The sequence below is a fragment of the Diabrotica virgifera genome, chromosome 10 (genome assembly GCF_917563875.1).
Source record: "Diabrotica virgifera virgifera chromosome 10, PGI_DIABVI_V3a".
Lineage (NCBI taxonomy): Eukaryota > Metazoa > Arthropoda > Insecta > Coleoptera > Chrysomelidae > Diabrotica > Diabrotica virgifera.
Window position 1 is genome coordinate 5,788,310 of NC_065452.1, and position 8,513 is coordinate 5,796,822.

The window sequence follows — 8,513 nt, forward strand, 5'->3', positions numbered from 1 at the left end:
ATAAATTTGATTTTATTTCTGTCCTCACAACAATAAAAACTAATATAATATACAACATTTTTGTTTACCGATAACCTCCATATTGAACAATTATTGACAGATCATTTTAACACCCAATCAGAGCCCGTATAAAGACTAATACCAAATTGTCGGTGTGCGCATGCGCGAAGATCAATATAAATTCACCCTCAATCTCAATCGCGCCTAAAGAAGTATAACTTCAACAAATCTTTATATTTTTGTGATGGGAAAGTTAAGAAGGTTTCGAATATAAAATAAAATATGGGGTGTTCCATTAAAAAAAAAACAAAAGTTTGGTCTGCCACTATGTTATCGAACACCCTGTAACATTCTAACTAATTTTGTAATGTGAAGCGCAAAGTTAGCTACAATTTTTGTTATTAACTTTTATTGCTATCTATTACTATAGCGGATCTACTAAGCTTTTTCACACTAATCAATCACCCTGATTTTGTGTTTACCTGTACAGGTGTGCTGCGCAGTAATGAACGCAACCTGTATCAGCAGCCAGATGGCCGGTACGGTGTTCGAGGAAGCATAGGGAACAATATATGAAAGAATCAGCCGTCTTAAAATGATTTCTCGAAAACGTTGCTAGCTCTTAGACCATTATTTATATATTTAGACATCAAAAATACTCCGTAGGTTCAAACATTTTCAGGTGGGAGGTCACCAATTTTAAAATATTTGACCTTGTTGTTTTTGAGAGATATCTTTCTTTACAACAACCGTGAACTGTCAAGGATAATTATCATCAAAATTTTGATTCGTATCATGAATAATTATTTCGGAATGTGACTTTACCAATAATTATATGAATAATATCGAATCATGAATTACCTATTAAAACTATTCACACTTTGTCCTTAAAAAATAACTAATCTAAACGAACAAAGGCAAAAATGAGAGTTGCTTTAATAAGATTTGAGATAAATATATACTTAATAAAAAGATAATCTAACAACACCAAACTGCACTAAAACTGAAAATTAGATCTGCAGTCGATATGTAGGTGTAAAATTTTACGATTTAATTATTAAGTAAGTACATACAATTTATATATTCATTAGAACGAAATCTACAAAACGTAACCCTATCTTAAAAATTGACAATGTTTTGTTGTGGATAAGCACCAAAACATAAAAATAACAATTAATATAAAAATTGCTTAAGAGCCAAAACCAATATTGTATATTCTGTATATTCTTTGATCTTCCGTATTATCCATTCTAGATAACGAATAAAATTAGAACAAAATATAAATAGAACACTGGCTTTAGATGTGGTAGCCCCTCTTTGCAATGCACGTCTTGGTTCAATAATGCCTGGATCAACAAAAATATGTTTAACCTGCTTTATCGACTGTGAAGAAGCGTTCGACACTACCAAACACAAAAAATTCGTCTATTACATCTTTCAGAGCATGACATTAGGATATTCAGATTATTAAAAAATCTATGTAGAAACGAACTGGTTACAAAGGCAAAGAAGGACAAATGGACAGAATTTGGAGAAAATATGGAAACAAACAGTAAAGAGAATAAAAACTGTTCTATGGGGTATTAAAATTAATGAGAAAAGAAAGAATTCAAGAAATAGAAAACATAAAGGATAAAACTGGCGAAATTCTTACAGAAGAAAATAAAATAATGAACAGATGGAGAGAATATTTCCAATAGATGCTACAAACTCACTGCTATCAAGAAGAAAACAATGTAGCAAACCAAAGAATAGAAGTAGATAATGTAGACCTTATAACAATAAATGAACTGCAAGAAGCTATTGCAGATATGAAAAACGGAAAAGCACCAGACTATGACAGAATAACCAGTGAAATGATAAAAAAATGGGACAAAATGCAACAGAGCTATTATTAAAAATATTTAATGCAGTTTGGAGAGAAGAACAGATACCGATGGAATGGTAGAGGGCACAGATAGTGCCGATTTATAAAAAGGGCGATAGAACAAATTACAACAATAACAGAGGAATATCACTGTTAAGCACTGCCATAAAAATATACGAAAAAATACTGAACAAAAGAATAATCGGAAAAAAATTGACAGCACACTCGAGGAATCACAAAGCGGTTTCAGAAAAGGCAGAAGCACCCAGGATCATATATTTACAATCAAGCAAATAATAGAAAAATATCAGCAACAGGAGAAAAAAATGTATATGGCTTAAATAGATCTTGAAAAGGCTTTTGACACGGTACCAAGGCAAAAACTATGGAAAATAATAGTGAAGAGAGGTATAAGTAACAAAATGATAAGGGTAATTAAGAACAATTACAACAATGTGAATTATATGATCAGCCAAACGAGACCATCAAAACCATTTACTACGAACGAGGGACTAAGACAACGAGGAGGATTAAGTCCAACACTGTTTATAATTTACATGGATGAGATAATTAAAGAATGTAAAGTAAAAATGAAAAAAATGCCTGTGGGTTATAGAAATTTAAGAAGAGTAGACATTTCAGAAGGAGCATTCGCCGATGACGTCGTCCTATTGGCCAAAAATGAGAAACAACTACAAAGAAATATAGAAATATGGAATGAAACACCAAAAAAATACGGAATGACAAGTAATAGAAATAAAACAAAAGTTATGGTCATGGGGAAAAGGAAGAAGAAGATAAGATAAACATAAAAATAGAAGAAGTAAATATAGAACAAGCACGAACATTCCAAGAACGAACGTGTATATAGCTCTATTACAGAATGCGGTCTATTGATGGCAAACTGAAAACTCCTGAAATGTTTGCGCAAACTAATGAAATGCAAGAAAACTCTTGTAAAAAATTCAGTAGTAGTCTCCCGTTTTATACCGCTGACGCGGCTTTGTGATTATAGCAGGGTAGACTGCTATATTTAGGGCCTACGGTATACAAGGAAGGTAACAGGTCCAGTGCTACGCTTCAACCGCCTATTATTACCCCTAGTTTTACCCAAGGTACTCATTATTTTCAGGCTGTCGACCTGAGGCCTGTAGACATTTTAGAAATGTCTAGTTGGTCTTGTCGGTGCTAGAATTTGAACCGCGGCCTACCAGCACGCGAGTCAAGCATACTACCGCCTGAACTACGCCGCCACATGGGTTGATTTTAAATAATTAGCCGGTCAAAAGTCAAATTTCAAAAGTGACGTAAAAAATTCAAAACTCATCCTAGAGACACATTATGGTTTGTCTTAACAAAAACTTACTATCCCCGCTCCAGAATTATTCACCGCGCACGTGTGCACGTGCGAATGTGCGCGCATGTAGCTGTTAGTGAATTTTTGTTCTCTTAGCTTAGTAGTCAACTTTATAAAAATTGTGACATTTTGTAATATTCACCTTCTTTTTCAAAGTGATTGTGATGGAATCGAATGATTTAGGTAAGAATGAACATTTTTTTTAATATCTATAGAAAGTTTACTGTTATTTTATATTATTTTTAGAAAGTCAAAAACAAGCCATTTTATAGTGACATTTCTGTTTAATTTTTATGTTTATAAGACATTTAGTTATATTATCGCCTCCGATCGAGCAATACTATTTATTTTATAGCATACTGCATATATTTGGCTAATTAATGGCGTACAATTTAGCTGCGGATAGCTGCGGATGCCCGAAATACAGGGGTTTTTAATTTTGCTATATATGATGACGTCACAAAAATAAAAGTACCTACTTATTTGTTTTAATTACAATAAGTTACTATTTTTTTTTGTTTTAGCTACATCTGGTGAATGCTCTGGCCTAAACATAGTGCTTCGTAAATATCTTTGCGACCAAATAGAGCTACAAGATTTTCCTAATCTAGAGGACAAATTAGAATATTTGGAAATTCACTTATTGAACTGTTATATCTGATAATTTAATCATTTTAAAACAAAGATTTCGAGATTTTAAAACGGCGATGATAGAGAAATGGTTAAAGACTCACGAAAACATGCTGTATAGTAAATAAAGATTGGTTAGTTGGAACATTTAAAACTGATAGAAAACAAATAAATGGAACCAAGTCGGCTTTCTAAATTATTTGAGCATTCCAGTGAAAGGATAAAAAGAAGAAAAACAGAAGAAATACGTTCTTTGCTTGATGGTGAAGTTATCGTTCATGCAGCACAGACATTACAGGCTCGTGGAAAAAGGAATGCTTCAAAAATACCAAAAGAGATCTCAGAGATCCCAGCTAGTGCAAGGAAATGCAGAGATGCCTACAGGACATTAAACTTCTTTTAACTTCTGACCCACTATTAACAATTTTAAGCAGCAAAAAACGTGTACAGAAAAGGATCAAACCAAGCTCATTTAATTCTAAAACATTTCGAATGCTGTTATCTACCGGGTGATCCCAAATACTGAGACCGATCTGTCAGATACCGACTGAGGTATAAGTAAAAACCTGCATATTTTAAAACGGCGATGATAGAGAAATGGTTAAAGACTCACGAAAACATGCTGTATAGTAAATAAAGATTGGTTAGTTGGAACATTTAAAACTGATAGAAAACAAATAAATGGAACCAAGTCGGCTTTCTAAATTATTTGAGCATTCCAGTGAAAGGATAAAAAGAAGAAAAACGGAAGAAATACGTTCTTTGCTTGATGGTGAAGTTATCGTTCATGCAGCACAGACATTACAGGCTCGTGGAAAAAGGAATGCTTCAAAAATACCAAAAGAGATCTCAGAGATCCCAGCTAGTGCAAGGAAATGCAGAGATGCCTACAGGACATTAAACTTCTTTTAACTTCTGACCCACTATTAACAATTTTAAGCAGCAAAAAACGTGTACAGAAAAGGATCAAACCAAGCTCATTTAATTCTAAAACATTTCGAATGCTGTTATCTACCGGGTGATCCCAAATACTGAGACCGATCTGTCAGATACCGACTGAGGTATAAGTAAAAACCTGCATATTTTAAAAAGTCGATGATAGAGAAATGGTTAAAGACTCACGAAAACATGCTGTATAGTAAATAAAGATTGGTTAGTTGGAACATTTAAAACTGATAGAAAACAAATAAATGGAACCAAGTCGGCTTTCTAAATTATTTGAGCATTCCAGTGAAAGGATAAAAAGAAGAAAAACAGAAGAAATACGTTCTTTGCTTGATGGTGAAGTTATCGTTCATGCAGCACAGACATTACAGGCTCGTGGAAAAAGGAATGCTTCAAAAATACCAAAAGAGATCTCAGAGATCCCAGCTAGTGCAAGGAAATGCAGAGATGCCTACAGGACATTAAACTTCTTTTAACTTCTGACCCACTATTAACAATTTTAAGCAGCAAAAAACGTGTACAGAAAAGGATCAAACCAAGCTCATTTAATTCTAAAACATTTCGAATGCTGTTATCTACCGGGTGATCCCAAATACTGAGACCGATCTGTCAGATACCGACTGAGGTATAAGTAAAAACCTGCATATTTTAAAACGGCGATGATAGAGAAATGGTTAAAGACTCACGAAAACATGCTGTATAGTAAATAAAGATTGGTTAGTTGGAACATTTAAAACTGATAGAAAACAAATAAATGGAACCAAGTCGGCTTTCTAAATTATTTGAGCATTCCAGTGAAAGGATAAAAAGAAGAAAAACGGAAGAAATACGTTCTTTGCTTGATGGTGAAGTTATCGTTCATGCAGCACAGAAATTACAGGCTCGTGGAAAAAGGAATGCTTCAAAAATACCAAAAGAGATCTCAGAGATCCCAGCTAGTGCAAGGAAATGCAGAGATGCCTACAGGACATTAAACTTCTTTTAACTTCTGACCCACTATTAACAATTTTAAGCAGCAAAAAACGTGTACAGAAAAGGATCAAACCAAGCTCATTTAATTCTAAAACATTTCGAATGCTGTTATCTACCGGGTGATCCCAAATACTGAGACCGATCTGTCAGATACCGACTGAGGTATAAGTAGAAACCTGCATATTTTAAAACGGCGATGATAGAGAAATGGTTAAAGACTCACGAAAACATGCTGTATAGTAAATAAAGATTGGTTAGTTGGAACATTTAAAACTGATAGAAAACAAATAAATGGAACCAAGTCGGCTTTCTAAATTATTTGAGCATTCCAGTGAAAGGATAAAAAGAAGAAAAACGGAAGAAATACGTTCTTTGCTTGATGGTGAAGTTATCGTTTATGCAGCACAGACATTACAGGCTCGTGGAAAAAGGAATGCTTCAAAAATACCAAAAGAGATCTCAGAGATCCCAGCTAGTGCAAGGAAATGCAGAGATGCCTACAGGACATTAAACTTCTTTTAACTTCTGACCCACTATTAACAATTTTAAGCAGCAAAAAACGTGTACAGAAAAGGATCAAACCAAGCTCATTTAATTCTAAAACATTTCGAATGCTGTTATCTACCGGGTGATCCCAAATACTGAGACCGATCTGTCAGATACCGACTGAGGTATAAGTAGAAACCTGCATATTTTAAAACGGCGATGATAGAGAAATGGTTAAAGACTCACGAAAACATGCTGTATAGTAAATAAAGATTGGTTAGTTGGAACATTTAAAACTGATAGAAAACAAATAAATGGAACCAAGTCGGCTTTCTAAATTATTTGAGCATTCCAGTGAAAGGATAAAAAGAAGAAAAACGGAAGAAATACGTTCTTTGCTTGATGGTGAAGTTATCGTTCATGCAGCACAGACATTACAGGCTCGTGGAAAAAGGAATGCTTCAAAAATACCAAAAGAGATCTCAGAGATCCCAGCTAGTGCAAGGAAATGCAGAGATGCCTACAGGACATTAAACTTCTTTTAACTTCTGACCCACTATTAACAATTTTAAGCAGCAAAAAACGTGTACAGAAAAGGATCAAACCAAGCTCATTTAGTTCTAAAACATTTCGAATGCTGTTATCTACCGGGTGATCCCAAATACTGAGACCGATCTGTCAGATACCGACTGAGGTATAAGTAAAAACCTGCATATTTTGTAATAATTTTAAATTTTGATTTTTCTATGAAAAATACAAGTCAATTTTTAAAAAACAATATTTTTTTTTGTTTGTACCAGTTTTAGTAGAAATATGCTGTAAAATAATTTTGGCCGCGTAAATCCATTAAATCGACGTGCCGGCCCTCATATAAATATTTTTTCGCAAGTAATAAACATTTAAAGGAAAATAAATGAAAGTAAAAGATGACTCTAATAATGTACAAATAAAAGGTACCAACTATGTACAAAATAAATTTATACGTAACCTAATATCGTTGACTGATAAATATACAGATCAACGATATTTATATTTATCAAACAATGCTGTCTAATTATTATTAAATAAGAAATTCATGCACCTTACTTTAAGCTCTCAATTATTCTAGTTAAAAAAGTCATGAAGACACCCTAACCAAGAATTAAAAAAAAATATCCTATCTATATACAGCCTACAAACTTATTTCCGTTTGTTGCCTTTAATTATTGTGTGCAAACCAATCTGAGAAAATATTATGGTGTTGTTTGGCCATACAGGTAGACTGCAAGGTATTGCAGAAACTCCACGGTAGACCGCATACTATAGTGGCACCCTTTTAAGTCATAACGTGAATTTTCAATGTATACAAATGTCACTTAAAGATAAAGAGATACGAAGATAAAACAATATTATACCTATTGATTTGATATTAAAATTTTATTCTGGAAGTACGAATATGAAAACAATTAACAGATTTTTTTTTATATTATTAGAGTTGCTCTAGTTTCAAATTGTTCTTATCTATATGTAGGTAAATCAGGTAATTTTATCTAGACAGGCGTAACATACTGCAGTAGCTACACAATATTGGTACGAGTAGGTGGGTCGTTCTATTTCAAACTCAAAAACTACTTACCTTATTACAAATTTTATAATACAAACATATCACTGTATAACAACTTTTACTAAGGTAAATGTAACTGATAATTTCTAATACACGTAAGTATTAATGGTAGAAACTGTATATCTATATTCATGGGACTAGTTCAGTTATCTGTTCATGCTGATAAAAGTGAGTTATCTAATCCGATCAGAAAATAAACAAGCAGGTAGATTACTTTTAAATTAGTCATCGGTGCTAGATGTCGAAATTTTCAAGAATTATAGTACACATATATTATATATTTATGACTAAATATGAACTAATCATAGAAATATATCACTGTTTAAAAAATAAGGTTTTGTTTTTAAATTGCAGCAACGGCCCTTAGAAACGGCATAAGTGGTTTTATTTTGTTTTAATTATTATTTGCGTTTAATCATTACCTAAGTGATAGATAATGTATTATAAAGCAAATAATTGCCTGTTTAGCAAAATTGTAGTGGGAAATCTTATCACACATATTATTCATATGAACAATGTTCTTTTTCTTAAAATGCAATAACTAATCTTTCACATAAATATTTTTTATTACTTTGAAAACACCCTTTATTTAAATAAGAAATATTTTCACGCATTGCTGTAAAAATAAGTACTTATGCTTCTTGTTGTCCTTT

At 32.9% G+C, this 8,513-nt stretch overlaps 1 protein-coding gene across 1 annotated transcript in view; it reads right to left on the bottom strand.

Moving 5' to 3' along the window:
* LOC114343434 (uncharacterized) overlaps positions 1 to 8,282 on the bottom strand; it is a 94,000-nt gene extending 85,718 nt beyond the window's left edge. The window contains exon 1 of the mRNA XM_028294258.2: positions 7,873 to 8,282. The gene's annotated coding sequence lies outside the window, so the exon portion shown is untranslated. The remainder of the gene's footprint in view (positions 1 to 7,872) is intronic.
* Between the last annotated feature and the right edge of the window lie 231 nt (positions 8,283 to 8,513).